Source organism: Giraffa tippelskirchi, chromosome 6 (genome assembly GCF_054371585.1).
Source record: "Giraffa tippelskirchi isolate mGirTip1 chromosome 6, T2T-mGirTip1v1.2.pri, whole genome shotgun sequence".
Classification (NCBI taxonomy): Eukaryota; Metazoa; Chordata; class Mammalia; order Artiodactyla; family Giraffidae; genus Giraffa; species Giraffa tippelskirchi.
In genome coordinates this window covers 63,692,316-63,714,588 of record NC_137280.1, presented here as the reverse complement: position 1 = coordinate 63,714,588, position 22,273 = coordinate 63,692,316, and the positions used below count along the sequence as shown (strand labels likewise).

General features: G+C 42.5%; 1 long non-coding RNA gene across 2 annotated transcripts in view; it reads right to left on the bottom strand.

Annotated features, from left to right (window-relative positions):
• The window catches only part of LOC145511221 (uncharacterized), an 82,224-nt gene that overhangs the window by 25,025 nt on the left and 34,926 nt on the right, over window positions 1-22,273 (bottom strand). Inside the window, exons 1-6 of one of the 2 annotated variants that reach the window (XR_014057671.1) lie at window positions 18,276-18,613; window positions 16,637-16,781; window positions 16,040-16,207; window positions 15,565-15,724; window positions 15,042-15,235; window positions 14,702-14,788 (exon numbers count right to left, since the gene is read on the bottom strand). The exons of the other annotated variant lie outside the window; for it this stretch is intronic. This is a non-coding gene — a long non-coding RNA (uncharacterized LOC145511221). Of the gene's footprint in view, window positions 1-14,701; window positions 14,789-15,041; window positions 15,236-15,564; window positions 15,725-16,039; window positions 16,208-16,636; window positions 16,782-18,275; window positions 18,614-22,273 lie in introns of those variants that run through there. 2 annotated transcript variants of the gene reach the window in all.

Below are 22,273 nucleotides of genomic sequence, written 5' to 3'. Positions count from 1 at the left end.
AGCAAATTTCCATGTGCTATACAGTAGGTCTTTGTTGGTTACCCATTTTAAATATAGCAGTGTGTACATGACCTTCCCAAAGTGCTTAACTATCCCTTCCCCCTGGCAACCATAAGTTTGTTTTCAAAGTCTGTGAGTCTCTTTCTGTTCTGTAAGTTCATTTGTATCATTTCTTTTTAGAGTCCACATATAAGGGATGTCATATGATATTTCTCCTTCTCTGTCTGACTTACTTCAGTATGACACCCTCTAGGTCCATCCATGTTGCTGCAAATGGCATTAGAGAACTTTGTTTAAGAGCCAAATTCCTAGGTTCAAATTGGGGCTCCTCTGTCTACTAACCATGTGGCTTTGTGAAAATCACATAGCCTTTGTAAGCCTCCATTTTCCCATCTCTGAAATACTGACAGACTTTCATAATACAAATAAAGCAGTGAGTCAGAGTAAAATTTTATCATCTTCCTTAATGGCAAGAATCATTGCAGGCATATTACTGTATATTTAGACTTCTGATGAACAACTGCACTTATGAAATGTATTTAGGAAACCGGTTCATAATTAGGGGAGCTTCCATACTGGGGTCTTGGAGAGCTTCATTGATTGCATATTGCAGCTGGATATCAATATCAAGTTATCTACTTTAGTGGTATCCGCACTAGGTTGCCACAATGGAGATTCACAAATCTCTAGGGGGAATAAGGAACATGAGTGCCAATGAGTAGATTAATTTCTTACCCTCCATCCCTTCTTTAGGCAAAGCATCTATGACATAATAAATATATATTTGGCCTATGCTCTAGTTCCTGACACAGGGCTCCTAAAACCCTTGTAAGTTCCTGAATGATGATGGGAGTGATAAATTCTTACACAAAGCTCTTCAATCTCCTGAAGTTTCCTGGGTTATGGGAGCTTATTTTGTTCTAATGAGGAGACTTTTTGTGGGCTCCTGGATGGCTTCAGGTTAGAGGCTGGTCAGCAGAAAGATTAACCCATGATCGGAAGCTTGGAACTCTTAGCTCCACCTACCCACTCCCAATCTGTGAGGAGGGGAGAGGGGCCAGAGATTGAGTTAACAATCAGTCATGCTTATATAATGATGCTTTCATAAAAAATCCCTAAACTACACACTTCAGGGGACTTCCCCTGTGGCTCCATGGTAAAGAATCTGCCTGAAATGCAGGAGATGTAGGAGACGTGGGTTTGATCCCTGGGTCAGGAAGATCCCCTGGAGGAGGACATGGCGACCTACTCCAGTATTCTTGTCTGGAGAATCCCATGCAAAGAGGAGCGCAAAGGCTATAGTTCATGGGCTCACAAAGAGTTGGACAACAGCTGAAGCGACTGAGCATGCCCACATGCAGAGACTGCATTTCAGATGCATGGTGAACACATCCACATCCAGGAAGGTGGTGTACCCCAACTTGACGGGGACAGAAGCTCCTGTGATGGAGACCCTGTGCAGAACTCACCCTCTGTACCCCCTCATCCAGCTACTCACTTGTATCCTTTATAATATCCCTTACAATAAACCAATCCAAGTAAGTATAGTGCTTCCCTGAGTTCTCTATTTTAGCAAATTGTCAAACCCGAAGAAGGGGTTGGAAACTCTCACTTTATAGCCAGTTGTTCAGAAGTACAGGTGACAGCCTAGATTTGTGATTGGTGTCTGAAGTGAGGGCAGTCTTGTGAGACTGAGTTCTTAACTTTTGGAATCTGTGTTAACTCCAGGTAGATCCTGAGGGAATTGAATTTTATTGTAGGACATCCTGCTGGTGTCGAGTTGGGGAACCGGTGGTTGGTGTGAGGGAAAAAAAAACCCCACATATTTTGTGCCAGCAGTATTGTGGGTAGAGAAACAGTTTTCCTTTAGCATCTTTATTATTATCCATGCCATGTATCGAGATTCTAAGTAAGGTTTTATTTGTTCTGGGGGATCTATTGATAGAAAAAGGGCTAGAATAAGAAAGGCCTAACTCACTCCTAGAGTGAGTTCAGTGGCTTGGCCACGATGGCATTAAATGGGCTGGGAGCACAGAATAGGACTCAGAGCCACCTCTAACTCCTGATTCAGGAGCTGAGTTAATGTTACTATGTGATTCTGGCTCTCTGTCTTGGTCCAGCCGAGTCTGGTAATGCCCATTAAGAGGTTCAGGAGGTCACAGATGGGTCGTGAGGAAATAGCCTGAGTGCTTGGTTCACTGGCTCCACTGGGATGACTTTGAGGTGGTGAACTTAGGGGAACAGCAGAGGAAGAAACACAGAAAGCTTGGCATTGCTCCCTCAGCCCCTGGCTTCCTCCACTGACTCATGTGGGGAACAAAACACAGGAAAAAATACAGAGTGCCTGGGCCTTGTTTAACGATAAAGTGGTCTTTAGGGCAGCCTGGAAAGTAGTGACTAAGGTGTGAATCTTGAGACCAAATGGAAGACCAGCACTTCTTGTAACATTTCTTAAAACCAGTCTTTTAATCCAGATTTTTAAATGTTACTTAAGAAAATCTTAATGAAAGATTGACTGGAAAATAGGATGACAGTTCCTCAAGCAATTCAATGTAGAATTACCATATGGTCCAGGAATCCCACCCCTGGGCGCATATTCAAAAGAACTGAACGCAAGGTCTGAACAGATATTCATTCACTCATGTTCATAATGACATTACTCACAATAGCCAAAAGGTAGAAGCAACCCAAGTGTCCATCAGTGGAGGAATGAATAAATAAAGTGTGGTCTATTCAGGCAATAGGAAGTTATTCAGCCTTAAAAAGGAATGAAATCCTGGCTCATGTTATGGCTAGATAAACCTTGAAGATGTTATGCAAAGTGAAATAAGCCAAACACAAAGGGCAAATTCCTTATGATTCCACCTATATGAGATACAGAGAGTAGTCAAATTTGGAGACAGAAAAGATAGTGATTGTCAGGGGCTAGGAATAAGGAGAATAGATGGCCATGTTTAATTAGTACAGAGCTTCAGTTCGGGAAGATGAAAAGTTTCTAGAAACGGATGGTGGAGATGGTTACACAGGGGCTTCCTAGGTGGCTCAGGGGTAGAGAACTCATCTGCAATGCAAGAGACAGGGGTTCAACCCCTGGGTCTGGGAGATATCTGGAGGAAGAAATGGCAACTCACTCCAGTACTCTTGCCTGGAAAATCTCATGGACAGAGGAGCCTGGTGGATTACAGTCCATAGGGTCACAAAGAGTTGGGCACGACTGAGCACACATGCCAGACGTCAGACAATGTTTACCCAACATTGTGAATGTCCTTAATGCCACTGAGCTGCACATTTCAAAATGGTTAAAATGATAAATTTTATGTTACACATATTTTACCACAATGATAAAAAAAAAAAGCAAGATTGATTCTAGGCAGTGTTTTGAGAAGTACATATATGTATAGGGCATTTAAAGAAGAAGAAAAATTCTAGGCGTTACACCCATGTGTACTTTGCCCTTTAACTCTATTCAGACACTTCCCAGTTAGGACTATTTTACATCTACAGTAAACAGGATGCCCACTGTGGCAGGAACTGGATTTCTGGGGAAGGATCCTGGATTGAATCTTTTTAGGAAAAATCACATAACTCTGATTTATTATTAGTATCTTAATGGTGTGAGTTATTTTAAAGAGATAGCGCTTTTCTCAGTGGCCACCTGGAGGGAAGAAGTGGCTCAGACCTCAGGAATGGTCACTTGTAAGTGCACCGGAGACACGGCCCCTTCCTGCCCCTCCGTATACAACCGCTCTCACAACACATTGTTTCGGGCACATCCTTATCTTTTTATGGAAAGCCTAGAAGAGAAACAAGGGCCTCTTCCTACCGAGGTTGTGGAGAGGGTGAATATGAAATCAGTGTACGCAAAAGTGCTCAGCAGACATCAGGCTGATGTCTTGCAGTGCTTTGCAGACATCAGGCACCCAGGGAATATTCTAGAAATTCGGCTGTAATTGTCCGCTATATCCCAGGTATTTTCACACATCACAAAGTAGCAGTTGAGCATCTTATCATGTGCCTGGCTCTTTACAAATCACAAATGGTGAAACAATGAATCCAGTAAAGTCTCTGCCTTCATTCTAGAAAGGGAACAGAGACCATACAGATAAATACATGACCATAAAGATAAATACAAGAAGAAAGATAAAGTTATTGGTGTACATGCAGAACTGAAAGCAATGGATGGAATCAGACCAAATGGGAGACTAGAGAACTTCATCACGTAGAGTGTATGATATACCCTGAAGAGCAGGTTCATGCCATGGTTAAGGCTAAGGTCTTGGAACACAGTAGCCTGAGGGTAAATGTGTTCTTAAGCAAGTGAGTTAATCTTCCTAGGCCTCCGTCTGCTCATCTGTATCCAACTCATAAGAGTGTTGTGAAAATTATTATATCCAATACCCACTAAGCTCTCAGAAAATCATCTATCGTTCTCCTACTTAAAACCTGTCATGACCTCTCTTTCCTCTTAAAACAAAATCCACAACCCCAGGCATGGCCTCCAAGGTACTGCCTGGACTTGGCACTTGCTGGCTTCTCCACTTCTGCTGTCCAGTCTCCCTCCCAGTCTCCAGATTCTTCTCACCTGATCGTGCCTTGCCACGCCAAGGCATCGCCTCCAAACTCACTTCCCTCTCCTGTTCTCCTGGCTCTTATTCATCCTTTAAATTTCAGCTTAAATATTATCACTTCCTTGACCAATGTTCTCTGGATAAACTGACAGCATCACCACATTTAGCAACCCCTACATGCACATCTGTATTCAAGGTGAAGAGACAATTCATTTGCACTGCTGTTGGCAGACATGCTGGTGAAGTCTATGCTACTCACTATCAGATGGAGAAGGGGGAGGAAATCAATGTTTTTAAGGTGTCTGTTTGATTTCAGATACTATAGTATGTACTTGCTATATATTTTATCCATTCAACTTCCAAAACTCATTGAAGCAAATGTCATTATTTTTCTCTAAGATATGGAGAAGTATGGATGAAGAAGTGATAGGTAGATTCTAATATTTATGCAAAACCTTTTAGTCTGAATGCTGGGCCTGAGACTAAGAGCTATTACTATTTGCCTTTCATCATTGTTGTTGTTATTAATCATGAAGTTGTGTCTGACTCTTTGAGACCCTATGAATGGTAGCCCACCAGGGTCCTCTGTCCATGGAATTTCCCAGGCAAGAATACTAGAGTGGGTTGCCATTTCCTCTTCCAGGGCATCTTCCCGACCCAGGGATTGAATCTACGTCTCCTGCATTTGTAGGTGGGTTCTTTCCAAGTGAGCCACCTGGGAAGCCCCAGGTAGATCCTGGTCTCTATATGGGGCTTCTGGAAGGATAAATCAGTTTTATTCTCTTTATTTGGACTAATTATATCAGTATTTAGTATTCAGTATTTAGTATATCAGTATCAAAATTATATCAGTATTTAGAAAATAGTGTTTGTAAAGAATAGGTATCTCCATACCCCTAAATTATGAAAATCAATTGTTTTACTCACCCTACATATTCCCATGAATTGTGTCTTAAAAGTCAGCCCAGGATTACCAAATGAACCTGAAGAGAGTGGACTTGATATTACTAATATTATTAGCTCACATTGGGTATCAGAAAGTACTTAGTGAAGAGTATATGCTCAATAAATACAGCACATACTATGAGTCAGGTATTTTCACCTGCCTAATTCCTTAATTTTAAAACTTAATTCTGTAAGTTCTATTACTCAGTTCCTACCATATATCAGGCAATGTGCATAATGGGGTTAAAAACAACAACACTATGGGCGCAAGCTTAGAGTCTACTGCAGGGCTACATACAAGCATGGCTCAAAGACATTGTGGGTTCAGTTCCAGGCTACCATGATAAAACAAATACCACAACAAAGCAAGTCACATAAATTTTTTGGTTTCCCAGGCATAGAAAAGTTATGTTTGCACTATACTGTAGTTCATTGAGTCTGCAATAGCATTATGTCTAAAAAAAAAAAAAAAACAAAAAACAAAAAACAGTACATATGTTAATTAAAAACACTTTATTGCTAAAAAATTACCAACCATCATCTGAGCCTCTAGCAAGTCTTAATCTTTTTGCATTAGTAATATCAAAAATCACTGATCACAGATCACCCTAAGAAATATAATATAACAAAATAGTTTGAAATATTGTGAGAATTACCAAAATATGACCCAGAGACATGAAGGGAGCAAATGCCATTGGAAAAATGGGTGATAGATTTGCTCTATGCAGGATTGCCACAAACTGTCCATTTATAAAAATACAGTATCTGCAAAGTGTCACAAAGTGAAGCACTATAAAACAAGGTATGCCTGTAATGAAATAATAAAATTATAAATAATTATTAGTGAAATCGTTGCTATGAAAGAAACAAAAAGCCATGACAGAAAATAATGGGGAAGGAACTGCTTTATGATAAGCAGCAAAAATGGCATATCTGAGGACGTGACAATTAAACTGAGATCTCAGCGACGAGAAGGAGGCAAACATGCATGTTCTCCATGAGGAGAACAATCCAGGCAGAAACAAGAACATGTATAAAACCTATAAGGCAGGAAAGAGAGTGGTAGAGTGTTTTGGAACACTAACAATATTTGCATGGCTGATAAGTGCAAGAAACAAGCCATGCACGTGTGCAAGACATGCATGCAGAAGTAAATAGGCTTCAGATCACAAAGGGACTTAATTCCATAATTAGGAGGTTATTACAAACACCACAGGAAGCTTCTGAATGCTCTTCAGCAGAAGAGTGGAATGATATATATTTAAAAACAATTGCTCAATGCTGCTGCAGAGAGACTGTATTAGGCTGGTTTCACTAAGTATAGGAGACTAGGAGGAATTTTTTTTTTTTGGCCTTCTTATTTGTTTTGCAGTGACTTATCACTCAGCCTCCAGCAGGAAATAATACTTTTAAACAAGGAATTTGGGGATTTAATACGGGGTTAAGATGAAGGTAGGGCACAGAGAAGTCAGAAAGGGCAGAGCAGTTTCTTGGGGACAAGTGCTAGTCCAGAGCCATCTCTACACCAGACAGGAAGACACAAATGGAAGGGGGGGTAACTAGAACATAGGACAGAGGGCTGCCTCCTGATGGGGAATGAGACTTTCTATTGAGAATGCCTGCAAATCCATGGCCCTCCTGAAAGGAGGGAGCCCATGGGACACACACCCCAATTTCACTCTTCTCCCTCCTTCCAATTTCCCACCCCTACTCTCCATTAGATTTCCCGGGTGGCTCAGAAGGTAAAGAGTCCAGCTGCAATGCAGGAGACCCGGGTTCAATCCCTGGGGTGGAAAGATCCCCTGGAGAAGGAAATGACCACCCATTCCAGTGTTCTTGCCTGGAAAATTCCATGGACAGAGGAGTCTGGCGGGTTATAGTCCATGGGGTGGCAAAGAATCAGACACAACTGAGCGACTGTCACTCGCACTCACTCTCCATTAGCCAGAAGCCCAAGGGCAAGGAGACCTACTAATACAGCTTATACAGATAAACCTGCTGAGGAATAGAGCAGGATAGAGAATGGCTCTGGGAGGGAAAATGGAAAATATGCCATCCAGATGGTGACAGTGAATATAAAGGTCAATGGAAGAATCCAGGCTATCCTTGGATATAGAATTCCCATGAGATACAGATGTATATTTTGTAGAAAGTAGAGGAGAAAGATGTATTAACTATGACCTTTAGGCTTCTACCTGGAGTCATGGGGTTGATTATGGCGCTGTTCACTAACATGTGATAGACTTGGGGTAGAATGGATTCTTAAGGAGAAACTCAGGATTCACTAACATGTTAAGTGTAAGGTGTCTGACCATCCTAGTGGAGATGTTGAATGGGCAGCTCAATGGATAAGACTGTATCTCAAAAGGCACACCAAGGTTGGAGAGATAAACTTGAAAGTCATCAGCACACACATGGTGTTTAATGAGATGATAATGGCTAATATCTAGAGAGAGCTTGTAAAGAGAAGAGAGAACCTATTTTCAACTTCTGAGATCAGATAAAAGAGGAAAGACCAGTACAAAAACTGAGCAGGATAGCTAGAGTGGCAGAAAGAAAACCAGGAATGCATGAGGTCACAGAAATTAAGAGAAGAGAATATTTCAGGGAGAGGGATGGGTTCATTGTGATGAATACATAATTGAAAGGATAGCACTTCTGGACTAGCTTCACTTAGAGGAGTAGGCAGAAGCCAGATGAGAGTAGACTTTTCATAATAAGCTTGTGAGATTATATATATATATATATATATTTCATTTTATATATAGGTTTCATTTTTTTTTATTTTAACAGGTGAAAAATAATGCTGAGATGAGTTAAGTAGCTCTTTTATTTAGTTACTAAAGATTTGAAAGCAGGTCTTGAATCCCAACACATGTGCCCTTTCCATTCTGCCGAGTAATGTTCTAGCTCTATGATTCACACTACACGGGGAGAAGCTTGGAAGGAACCGTCAAGTTAGCATCTCACAGGGAGAAGTTTGCAAGGATCCATCAAGTTAGTATCTCATTCCAGGAGCCTGCCAGATATGACCTTCTCTCAGCTCTGGCTCCTGGAGGCAAAAGATGAGTAAAGGCTTTCCCTCAAAAGGGGAAAAAAAATAACATAAAATAAACGGCAAGATATTAATCTTGAGACCATTTACAGAGAGGTGTTAAGTGCCCCCACTGGCATTAACAGCAATGAGCTTCGAATATCACTTGTACAGCAAACAGCTTAGCTCTGCAGATAACAAGTCACAGCAGGCCTTCTTGGGTTGCAAATGCAGTCTCTTTGTTTGCCAATTAACTCTTTCCCACATTGCTTTTCATGTAACCAGCTAGGAAGCTTTGCTGAGGGAGCGAGATCTGCCAGAAAACAGCACTGGCCTGGGAGTTGAAAGAGATGGTGCCACAGAGGAAGCGGGTGGCAGTAGTAACAGACAGAGGTAATAGTAGTGGAAGAGTCATTAGTAAGCCAGAGCCCTCAAAGGCTATTTTCTGAAATAAATTTCCATGCTTTCTGAGATTAGTATCAGTCAATGTCATAAACAAGACATTGTTCTTTCATCTCAAGAAATTTCAATTTGCCTAAGTTGTTCTGAACACGCTAAACAAAATACTCTGTGGTCTTTCTGAGTACACTGACAATAGTCCTTAAATCATTAGTGATACTACAGGTTAGGCTTCTCCAGGAGCAGGTGACTTTGTGGCCTAGAGAGAGCTGCAATCTCATTCGTTGGAACCATGACTTCCAGCAGGTGAAATGCAGGACTCTCATGGATGCTCTTTGCCTGCCTGATCCTCCAGCAACATTTGACAGGACTGACAGTCTCACCTTCATAAAGCATGCTTTATTTTATCATCCTGCTACCATGATTCAGGTGTTGTCCCTTCCTCAGTGACAATTCTTTCTCAGTCTCTTGTACTAGTTTATCTTCTTTTCCTCAATCTATAAATGTTGAAGCATCCTGAGGTCTTTCCGAAGCTCCCTTTATTTCTTTTTCTTTTTCTCCATGGAGGGTGCTGATACAATTTATCATCCGAAACAGGACTACCTTGAGAGACTGAAGATGCTAAGCCAGGCAATCAGTATTACAGGATCATGGATGTGTTTTGGTGGGTGCCCACATCCTCTACAGAGCAAAGATTCTTTTTTTTTTTCTTAAACTTTTCTCTGTAGACTCTGGGTTCACATACTCAGTGGCCAACTTGACATTTCTACTTAGATTCAAATGGGCACCTCAATCATAACATAGGAAGATAATCCTTGAGCTTAGTCTTGCAAATCCGTTCCTTCTTAGTCATCCTCATCCATGTAAATGGCCCCATCATTCATTCACCGTTCATAAAGCCAGGCATTATCTTTGATTTCTCTTTCCTTTGTCCACCAAATCTAACTCATCAACAAGTCTTGTTGACTCTCCTACCTTCTTGAATAAAGCTACCAACACTTCTTGGCTAGATACTACAATAATAGTGTCTCAGCTGGGCTTTCTTCTCTGATTATTGGCTTTCTACAAACTCGTCCTTACACTTTGGATAAAATACATGCTCCAAACTGCATTTTTAATAATTTTACTTATTTATTTTCGGCTGTGCTGGGTCTTCGTTGCTGTGCGGGCTTTTCTCTAATTGAGGTACAGGGGCCTCTCATTGCAGAGGCTTTTCTTGTTGTGGAGCGTGGGCTCTAGGGTGCAAGGGCTTCAGTAGTTGTGGTGTGTAGTCTCAGTAGTTGCGGCTCCTGGGCTCTAGGGCACAGGCTCAATAATTGTGGAACACAGATTTAGTTGCTCCAGGGCATGTGGGATCTTCCTGGACCACGGATGGAACCAGTGTCTCCTGCTTTGGCAGGTGGATTCTTCACAACTGAGCCACCAGGGAAACCCTTCCAAACTTTGATGTACAAGATTCTCCATGGCCTGACCCTTTCCCACCTCCTTTGTACCACCTCCTTTCCCCCTCTCTTCTCCTCTCCTTCAGTCTCCTTCTTAGGGCTTTCCAGTAGCCCTTCTCCTTATCTTGTAAGCTCTTATCTTCAGATGCTAGCTTCTTTTTGAAATCTAGAATGTTATTTAAATGATACCTCCTTGCAGAGACTTTCTCAACTAGGATGCCTCATCTGAACCACAAAATGCAGCAAATGACTTCAGAACAGGCCCCTCCCTAATTTTCTCAAGGATTGTAAATACCAGTACCATTCTAGATGCACATAAATTAGAAGTTAGTCAATTAGATCCAATGTCTACCTTAGGACAGTTGCACTTAATTCTCTAGGGAACCATTGTTGAGAAAGGCAAAACACGTTCTTTCATCAAGTGTTATTCTTCTTCTAAAAGTGGTTATTACCATCTGGTATTTTTTTCATTTGTTTACTTTTTTGTTTATTCTCTATTCCTTCTGCCTAGATTATAAACTCATTAAGAGACTGTGTCCCTTCTTTGCTGGTACCTAGTATATATTAAGTATTTATGGAAGGTAAAAAAACAGAGGTATGGTGAACTAAGATGGAGAAGCTAGGGGGATGAGAACTACTCTCAAACCCTTTCTTGTTGTTCAGTCACTAAGTCGTGTTTGACTCTGCAATACCATGAACTGCAGCACACCAGGCTTCCCTGTCCCTCACCATCTCCCTGAGTTTACTCAAATTCATGTCCATTGAGTCAGTGATGCCATCCAATGGTCTCATCCTTTGTCACTCCCTTCTCCTCCTGCCCTCAATCTTTCCCAGCATCAGAGTCTTTCCCAATGAGTCAGCCATTCTCATCAGGTGGCCAAAGTATTGAAGCTTCAGAATCAGTCCTTCCAATGAATATTCAGGGTTGATTCCTTTAGGATTGATGAATTTGATCTCCTTGCAGTCTCAGGGACTCTCAGGAATCTTCTCCAGCACAATGCGAAAGCATTCTTGGTGCAGCAACCCTTTCTAAGGTTGGCCTTTACTATACTGTTGACCCCTCCAATTCCTTCATCATATTATACTATGCTGTGCTTTCTTCAACAGTTCCTCATCACATCTATAAATATTTCATTCTTGTATGTGTGTACTGTCCCTCTCCTCTCCCTAGAACATGAGTGCCATATACTGAGTGACTTATCTGACGTGCTGTCTCGTGTATTCTCAATATCTAATACAATGCCTGGCACAAGGCAGTTGTATTATCTAAACAAATTAAGAAGAGGACAAGTCTCTGCTGAAAGAAACTTTTGTCCAGGCTGAACGTAGATCAACCTTGCCATGGACCTTTGAGCTTGTTACTAAGCCTGTTTGTGTGTCAGATATACAGACAGCATCTTTACCTTCCCCTGATAGCCCCATCTGCAAAATTAAGACCCACCTTATACAGCATAAGGAATAAATCATTCTATGTATAATTACCATGTGCTGTCTTAGTTTGAGTTCCCCAGAAGCAATCTCTGAAACAAAGATTCCAGTCCAACTAACTTATTTAACAGTGAAGAGAAAGAACACTGATAAGGGAGTGGGGAGAAAGAAGAGAGTCATGAGTGCAGGCAACTGAGCTTAACCCCACTGGGCAAACTGGGAGACAAAGCAACATGTGCTCCTCATACTGATCCCACCAAGGGGAAAGGGAGCTGGGGTATTAATACACCTGTCAGTAATGGATGGAGGGCTGTTCCCAGAAGACATACATTCCCTGGCATGTTGGGATGGTCTGGTTAACTCTAAAGAAAAGCACTTAGGCAGGGAAATGCAAGAGCATCAGCTGGAAGTTAGGTTTGCATGCACTGTAGTGGTAAGGGCAATAGGATATGAGGTGTAGGGTATAGGGAGGTTTCTAGAAGCAGGTGTTATAAGTGTCTATTGTATGGTTGCAATAACCCAGTGTCTGGCATAGTAACCTATATCTAGCAGTATTTTTATTCAGGAACCCTCTTAAATGTTATTCAAAGTGGATTCTACATTTTAGGGAAAAGATGCTTAGCCATTATCGGACATTTGAAAGGATCTCTGACCCCAAAGATTTAACAGCCACTGGTATAGAAATCCAGCTGACTCCAGGTTTGTCCCTTTCCTAGTTATCCATTGAAAAATATTGCTAGCGCACCACAGAGTAAGCATAAAGGCGGCATCCACCCACAACCTCATAGTAATCTCAGGGGAAGATAAAGGTGTTCCCACCAATGACAGCAAAGATCTGAGCCAAGGATAACCTGCCAACTTGCTGAGGAAAAGAGGCCCTGTCCCCAGCACACACCTTCAATACACCAAACGGGAGATAATAATCTCTCTCTTATGACCTTTACCTTATAAGGCTGTTAGAAGAATTAAATGGCATAATGCATGTAATATATTTAGGACTTCCCTGTGACTCAGTGGTAAAGAATCTACCTGCCATTGCAGGAGATGCAGGTTCCATCCCTGGGTCAGGAAGATCCCCTGGAGAAGGAAAGGGCAACCCACTCCAGGATTCTTGCCTAGAAAATCCCCATGGACCGAGAAGCCTGATGGGCAATAGTCCATGAGGTTATAAAGAGTCAGACATGATTAAGCAACTAAACAACAACGATACCATGCAATATATTTAATTATCTCACTTAGGTCTCAGCTCCACAGGTTTTAGAGAACTAATGCAGAGACCACGTTTTTATTCTTCACTGAGGCGCCTAGAATCCTTGGATGCGTAAAGAGATGCTGGGCTGAAATGTAAGCAGAAGGAGAATGAGTGACAGGGTGAGTAGGCATCTGGACCAGTGATTTTTGGCCTATTGGATATTTCCGGAGAGGCCCGTTTAAAACCAGTGACACACAGAGAGTGCATTTATTGCATTTTAGCAGGCTGGTGTCATTGGGATTGGACTCTCTGAGTGCTCACATGACCCCATGATAATGGAGACAGCTGGAAGGTCGGAAATATGGAGATGCCTCCGATGCATTTCCAAATGTTTCCCTGATGCAGGAGGTGGGGGAGTCTGATAGAAATTGGTCTCCTGACATTTGTCTATAGGATGCCAAGTCAACATGCAGAACTGAATAAATTTCCATCTTAGGTACATTTTTTTAAATGGCTTGGCTGGTACATTTTTTGCACTGTCTGCATGTTGGGCAAAGAGCCGCCTAGAGAAGGTAAATAAAATCACAGCCTCACAGATCTTTGGACTAGAAGTGTTTTCAAACACTTGCTTAGAAGCAGTGCTATAGCCTGGGAAAGAATCTGAGCTTTAGTCATCAGATGGCCTGGATGAAAATTCTGGCCTTCTACTTACTTTTTTCTCCAAAGTAAACTTTAATGGTTCTGAGCTATTACAGACCAAAATTCAATATGTTCAATATGGGAGGTGCATTATATAATGGGGGTGCTTCAAATTAGATTCTTTGGATAACACAATCAATATTTCTTGAAGGATAAATTTAAAATTAAAATATGTTCAAATTTGAATATATATAAATTGACAAATATGTTTAATTTATACAATTAAAGTCCAAAGATACCTGCTGTAATTACTTAGAACCTAGACTCAGAAAATATACTTTTCAGGGAGAGGTATTTTAATACTGACATTGTTTAGAATTGCCAGCAAATATTGTTAGTAAAAATAACATCTTTAATGATTTTAATACTGGTTTTATGACCTTCAACTCACTACACATAAAGAATTAAATCAAATGGCCCTAAAACTCATTGTACTTACACAGAAACTAAATCCAGATCATGAAGATTAGTAATGTGCACACACAGACGTGTGTATGTAGGTGCATGTGTGTGTGTGTTGAGAGCAAAACCAGTAGCTGTTATGAGTATCCAGCCCCACCCCTGCTTTGAGATTTCAGGGGTGAACCGAGTTAGGAGGCAGGAGCTGGGCTAATTGACTCAGTTATGCTTGTAAGTAAGCAAAATAGAGCAGAGGTCAGCAAACTGCTCCCCACAGGCCAAATCCGCTGGGCCTGCCAGTTTCTGTAAACGATGTTTCATTGGATGACAGCCACACCCGTTTGTGTCTGCAGTGTCTACGGCTGCTTTTATAAAACAGCCACGGAGTTGAGCAGTTGTGACAGAGACCAGATGGACCACAGGCCTAAAATATTTACTATCTGACTCTTCACTGAAAATACTTGTTGACCTCTGCAATATAAGACAAGTGAAATCCATATTAGGAACGCATTCTTGCACCAACTTTTAAAGCCTGCATCATCCAGAGCTAAGAACTTTCTTTTCCAACCTGGTGGGAAATACTATCAGAACTGACCTTGAAGGAACTTCTTCCTTCCTCCACATTCTTCCTTCTCCTTCATCCGCACCCATCCCCTCGTGGTGATCCCCAATTCTCTCTTGTCTATTTAGTGGGGACGAGGACACAGATCAGAAGTGAGTCGCTCAAATCACAAGGTCATGATTCCTCCGCAAACCACGGTGTGGTCTGAACGACCCCAGCCTATATCACTGGAATATCAACTTTATAGAAAAATATGTAAATCTCATCTTTTATTAACAGCAAATAAGGAGACTGAGGTGGAGTATAGGACTGCAAAAACTTCCCAGGTCTGTTTTGGAAACCCTAATGTCTGTTCCTGAAGGGATATGCTTACCCTCTGCTGGGTTTTTTCAAAGAGAAATTTGGCAAGTGTTCTCTGTGGGAGCCTGACATTTCGGTGTCAGACTGAGCTGCACTTGACTCTTTGTTCCAGGGCTAACGGGCTGTGTGTCCTAAGTGCTCCAAGAGACTCAGGGCCTCCCATTCTGCAGGGCAATGGGTCAGAATATCTTCCTGGGAAGATTGGGGCTGAGAGTGGAAAAACATACTTTGTATCAATGGTTCTCAAACCCGACTGCACATGAAAACCACCAACGAACTTTCTGGATGCCCAAGCCCCACCCTCAAACCAATGAAAACAGAATGGGGAGTGGGGACCAGCACTGGCATTTGCAAGATTGCTCCAGGTGATCCTACTGTGAAGCTTGGGTTAAGAAAAGACTGATGTGCATGGAACGTTAGCATGAATCATAACTGGTTATCAATAAATGGCAGCTTAAGATGGGGGCTGGAGGGTTGGGGGATAAGCATACAGCTCTCACCTGGAACTGCCCTGTCCTCTGCAAGCTCCAACTTACCCCACTGTGGCAAATAGCCTGAGGTTAACGTGGCACCCCACCTCTATCATCTCTTTGCATCACAGAGCCTAATGGTGCCCTTAAATCACATCAGGGAGACAGCTCCGGGCTCCACCTGCTGATAGCCCCAGGTCTGAGGTGGTTGCTGCTGCCAGGGTATCTGGGGGTGAGCAGTAAGCCCATCAAAGCCCAGGAACCCAAGAGTCCTTAAGAATCCCGACAAGCACACTCTCCACCCTTTGGGGGCCACTAACAATTTATTAGCTGCCCTGGAAACACTCTAGAGTTCATCAAACTCACCCCTTGTTCCACCTTCTTGCTATGCTTGTGGAGCAAAGTATGTGTGTGTGTGTGTGTGTATGTGTGTGTGTGTATAGACTGAGGAACTCCCGACCCTGGAGTCAGAGGCCTGGCTTCTCTCCCACCTTGTTCCAGCCTGGTTCCCAAATGAAGAGTCCAAGTTAGAGGCTTGTACCTTGGTAGTTTGTTTTGGAAGTGATCCCAAGGACCGTGAGTGAAGCACCAGTGAGTAAAACAGGAAGGAAGAGACATGAACGTAAAAATATGCTATCGGTTCAGCCATGACTAGGAGCGATTGTGGTTCAGTGTCCCGCCAGGTAAAATATGTCTGAGAACAATCCACCTGGGAGAATGAAAAGGGGATGCTATTTATTCAATGGGATTTATTCAACAGTTCCATCCCCGCCCTAAGTCAGGAGTGGTCCCTGCAGCATCAATCTCTCTCGGATAATCCATCCTTAGAAGCTGAGCAAAGTTTTACAGTGAGCCAGAGAAGCCGGGGCAGGAGATTACCCTCTCGCCCCCCCCCCCCCCCCCCCCCGCAGAAAAGCTGTTGAAACTGCATGGAGCTGTTTGCAGAGAATATGGGGCTGGGGCCGGGGGGAAGAGTGTAACAGGTACTCCATTCAATACTCAGCTTTCCCATGGAGCCCCTTCCACAGCGGAAGCTCTGGACAGGATCCCATCTGGTCCTCCCTCATCCCCAAGGGGCTTGGCATCTTTTCATTTCACAGACTAGGAACCTGGACCTTAGAGATGGCAGGTAACCTACAGTGGCTGAAGGGGACTCAAACCCAGGCTACCAGCCTTGGACTCCTCCCTGGGCTGGGAGATGGAGATTCCAGCCACATAGTGGCATCTTGCTGATTCTTGGCGTCCTTGTCTGTAAGGCCACGTCGATAAACTCTGCCTCCTTGCTAGAATGTGATGAAGATAAAATGAGAAATGCTTGTAAGCTCTAAAGGGAAATATATATGCAAGGGTTTATATTTTTTCGTAAGGCAAAAAACAAAACAGTGTAACAGCATGTTCCTGGTAGCAGTGGTAGGGGTGAACAGGTTTGAAAGCCACATCCATAACTTGGATGGCTCTGCTTGAACAGACAGGCTGCCACAGAGAGCCGGGAGCGGAGGCAGGTTCCTCCCAGATAGGAGACAGCCTTTCTCTGGGGGTTCAAACAAACATCTAAAGCACGGGAGAAGGACAGTTGCTGGGTGTGCCTCTGAGTCCTAGGGAAACAAAAGCTAACAACTACAGCTTCTCTCACACGAGGTGAAGCAGCTTTGCAATTGAAAGACACACAGCAATCCGCCTGGAGCAATTATGTTTTCATTATTATTCCCAAGCTGCTGTGTCACAAATCACATTTTCCATCCCGGGGCATGTTGGTGCAGAGCTGCTGATTGCAGTTCCCATCACTCCACCAGCTGACTGCTCCAACCGGGCCTGGGGAGCACCAAGCCAGCCCGGGGCTCATTAGCTGCCATACTGGCACACAGGCTGCCATCCCAGCCGAGCAGATGCTGTGTACTGAAGGAAAACTCCCCATTTGAAAACGACTTCAGAGTCCTTTTTACTATCAAATTCCTGTTGGGTTTTTTGTTTGTTTGTTTTTTTCTAGAAAGACCGTGAAACCCTTGAAGATTTCCATGTCGATCTGCATTACCGCTCAGCTTAAGAGTGCTGAGACTGGGTGTGACTGACTCGCTTGCAAAAACACAAAACACATCCAGGCGCCCTGGCTCTATTTTAAGGGGCGGACTCGAGAGCTCAGGTGCGCTGCTATGCTCATGCCGCCATCATGTGGTTAGAGGAGGAACTGCACCAGGAATCTGCCAAGTTTGATGAGGACTCGCGTTTCCTTCCATCCTTCCTTCTTTCCTTCCTTCCTCCCTCCCTCCAGCTTCTCACTTCCGTCTTCCCATCTTTCTTTCCACCATTCTGACGCTGTAACAAACACTGGGACATAAAAATGCATCTGAGACACCTCCTGCTTTTAAGTAGCCTAGTCAAATAGAAGAGGAAAAGTGAAAGGAAAATAATAAAGTTCCACTTCTTCCAGTCCCTCCTCCCAGGTTCTTGAGAATTATCACAGTTAATTCTCACAAAAGCCCTGTGTGGGAGAGGCCATTTGCTTCTCCAGGGGACCTTCCCGGCCCAGGAATTGAACCCGAGTCTCCTGAATTGCAGGCAGATTTTTTACCGACTGAGCTACGAGGGAAGCCTTTTTATTGAAAACTAGTCAAATGAATCTGAAGGGTCAGGCAACACATCTTTGATTACTGTTAGTAAAATAGACCAGGTGAATCCAGTGTCAAATTGTACAGCTTATATTTAGGAAGAGCTAATTCCCACAAAACTTCATGGGCTTTACATCTAGGAAACACAGAACAAATTATGCTTTTGCTTACTTGTTGCTTTGAATAAAAATCAACACTTTGTCCAAAAAAAAAAAGGCTTTAAAACTATGTCCTTCCTACTTGTCTTTTAGATTATCTGTCTTATAATTCTTAACTTGTAGAAGCTCTTTGTATCCTCTGGATATCCTAAAGCTATTATCTTCTTCTGTGTTGTATGAGTTGTAAATACTTTCTCATAATCAGTTATTTGCTTTCTATGTTTATGGAGTTTATTAACAGTCAAAATATTTAAAATTATTGTTGTGGGAGGAAACGATGACAGTGAAAGTCTCACAGTTGAGTCCAACTCTGCGATCCTGTGAACTGTAGTCAGCCCGGCTCCTCTGTCCATGGAATTCTCTAGTCAAAAACACTGGAGTGGGTTGTCATTTCCTTCTGCAGGAGATCTTCCCAACCCAGGACTCGAACCTGTGTCTCCCTCATTGCAGGCAGATTCTTTACCAACTGAGCCATTAGGGAGCTATAGGCAAGGTGAAAAGACAACCCTCAGAAGGGGAGAGAAAAGCACACGAAACAATTGGCAAAGAACTAATCTTCAAAATATACAAGCACCTCAGGAAGCTGGATACAAGAGAAACAAACAACCCAATCAAACAGTGGGCAGAAGACTTAAACAGACATTTCTCCAAAGAAGACATACAGATGGCTAATAAACGTATGAAAAGATGCTCAACATCGCTCTTTATTAGAGAAATGAAAATCAAAACTACAATGAGGTATCTCACACCAATCAGAATGGCCATCATCAGAAAGTCTACAAACAATAAATGCTGGAGAAGGTGTGGAGAAAAGGAAAAGTCCCTCTTGCACTGTTGGTGGGAATGCAAACTGACACAGCCACTATGGAGAACAGTATGGAAATTCATTAAAAAACTAGGAATAAAACTACCATATGATCCAGCAATCCCATTAGTGGGCATATACCCTAAGGAAACCATAATTGAAAAAGATAAATGTACCCCAACGTTCACTGCAGCAATATTTACAATAGCTAGAACATGGAAGCAATCTAGATGTCCATGGACAAATGAATGGGTAAAAAAGTTGTGGTATATATACACAATGGAATATTACTCAGTTATAAAAAGAAATGCATTTGAGTCAGTTATAATGAGGTGGACAATGTAGAGCCTATTATGCAATATGAAAAAGAAAGAGAAAGACAAATATTGTATATTAGTGCATATATATGGAATCTAGAAAGATGGCACTGATGAACCTATCTACAAGGCAGCAATGGAGATGCAGACATAGGGAATAGACTTTTGGGCACAGTGGAGGAGAGAGAAGGTGAGATGCTTTGAGAGAGTAGCATTGAAACATATGCATTGCCATATGTAAAGTAGATAGCCAGTGGGAATCTGCTATATGATTCCGGAAACCCAAAGGCGGTGCTCCGTGACAACCTAGAGGGGCGGGATGGGGAGGGAGGTGGGAGGGAGGTATAAGAGGAGGGGACATCTGTATACATGTGGCTGACTCATGTTGATGTATAGCAGAAAGCATCACAGTATTGTAAAGTTATTATCCTCCAATTAAAAAATAAATAAAATTGTTTTTAAAATAACTAAAGCTGTTAATTTTGTTTTCCCTTTACAGATTCGGAGTTCTCTGTCTTCCTTAAGAAGGCCTCCTCCACCTCAAAGTATGATAGAGTCTTATTATCTTATTATCTTATCTGAATATTATTTTTAACAAATGATTTTATAATTTTATTTTTATGTTTATATTTAGTCCATGTGAATTTATTTTTGTACTCTGTTTAAGTTAAGCTAACTTCATTTTCATCCAAATGTGAAATCAATTGTCTTCGTATCATTTCTCCACTGAACTGAAATGGCACATTTACCATAGAATGTATGCTCATATATAGCTGGATCTTTTCTGTTTCTCCAATTTATTTACACTTCTCCACTACTATGCTATTTTTATTCGAGGTAGGACAAAACCCTACCCTTTACCATTTTCTTGTAAAAAATATAGCCATTCCTAAATGTCAACTTCAAGATCATATATGTATACATTGTCTGGATTTTTAGAGTAAACAGGCACTAGTTTTGTTAATAGAAACAGTCTTCATTTCTTTACCTTCTGCAGAGCTGACGTTGGTTATTTTGTTTTGGTTTGGTTTGTTTTTGGATGCCAGGGAAAGCCTGGACCTGTCTCTGAACCTGCTGGAGGGAATTCAATTGGTCCAGATTGAGTCAGCCGGTTCCACTGTTGTCTGGGGAGAGGTGTCATGACCACCAGGCACCCACCCCTAATTGAGCAGTGGTTGTTCTCAGGAAATGGAATACAGTGAGATGGACAGAGATTCAGTGGTGTTTCCTGTGTTTCTTAACCCCAACTCATTCAAACATTATGCTGCTGCTGCTGCTGCTGCTGCTAAGTCGCTTCAGTCGTGTCCGACTCTGTGCGACCCCATAGACAGCAGCCCACCAGGCTCCCCTGTCCCTGGGATTCTCCAGGCAAGAACACTGGAGTGGGTTGCCATTTCCTTCTCCAGTGCATGAAAGTGAAAGTGAAGACGCTTGGTCATGTCCGACTCTTAATGACCCCATGGACTGTAGCCCACCAGGCTCCTCCATCCATGGGATTTTCCAGGCAAGAGTACTGGAGTGGGGTGCCATCACCTTCTCCGCAAACATCGTACACTGATTGCTATTTATTCGCCAGAGCTTGGGAATGGGGAATCAAAACTATATCAGGTACACACTTTGCATCCAAAGAGTTGAGGGTCTAGAAGAGGTAGACATTTATGAGACAAAATAAGTGCCTCACTAGACAGGAAAGTGTAATGAATACATGTGTATCCTGCTGGGGCTTTGGGGCCCGAGGGGAGGGGTGGGTGGAAGAGAGCAGTGAAGTCCCCCCAAGTGAGGCAAGAATGTGACAAAGAAGTAGTTGAGGGCTTCCCAGGTCGTACAGTGGATAGGAATCCAGCTGCCGATGCAGGAGACATGGGTTAGATCCCTGATCCGGGAAGATCCCACATGCCTTGCAGCAACTAAGCCCGTGCACCACAACTATTGAGCCTGCGCTTTAGAGTCCGGGAGCTGCAAGTACTGAAGCCCGAGTGCCCTAGAGTCCACGCTCCACAAGAGAAGCTTCCGCAGTGAGAAGCCCATGCACCGCAACTAGAGAGTAGCAGCCTTCGCTCACTGCAACTGGAGAAAAGCCCATGCAGCAGTGAAGACCCAAAATGAAAAATTTTTATTTATTATAAAATAAATAATTTTTATTTATTATAAAATAAATAAATATTATAAAATAAATACAATAATTTATTATAAAATAAAACAAATATTTATTATAAAATAAATATCATTCATGTGTTTATTATAAACTAAATACATAAACAATAAATAAATACATAATACAAAAGTAGTAGGTGCTGTGCGAGGGTCACATAGCACCTTGTTCTCCCCCCCATGGAGTCTCAGTGTGTGATGATTCTTGTGAGTGTATGCGTGTGTGTGTGCGCACGTGTATGCAGGCTGGCCTGGTCCCCTGCCTAGGAACCTAGCCAGAAGCCACAGAAGTTGCAGACTTGGGTTGAAGAGCGGGATTGAAGGGATTAGGACGGAAGCAGCTTGTACACATCCCCTTCTTCTTCCCTGTCCTCAAGTGACAGCACAGGCAAGCGCTTGAGACAGCATTTCGAAAAAAACAAAGTTCTCCCTGTCCCAGGAAACAGGAGCTTATACCCCGAATAAAGACTCTGCTTCATACTGTACCACCTTCTCCCGCCTCCCTTCTGACACACAAGTGCTATTTTTGTCTGAAAATTTATCTCAACTGGAGGTTTTAAGGAAGGGCCCCTTGACACTGCCGTAGATCCTGTGTTATGCCTCAGCTGTTTTTTGATGTTCATCTGTTCACACGGATGAAGTCATGAAGATCACAATCTAGGGCAAGATGATATTTTCTGCAGTAATTATTGTTCTTGGATATAGGAGGGAATGGGACGGATGGACAGGATCTAGGCA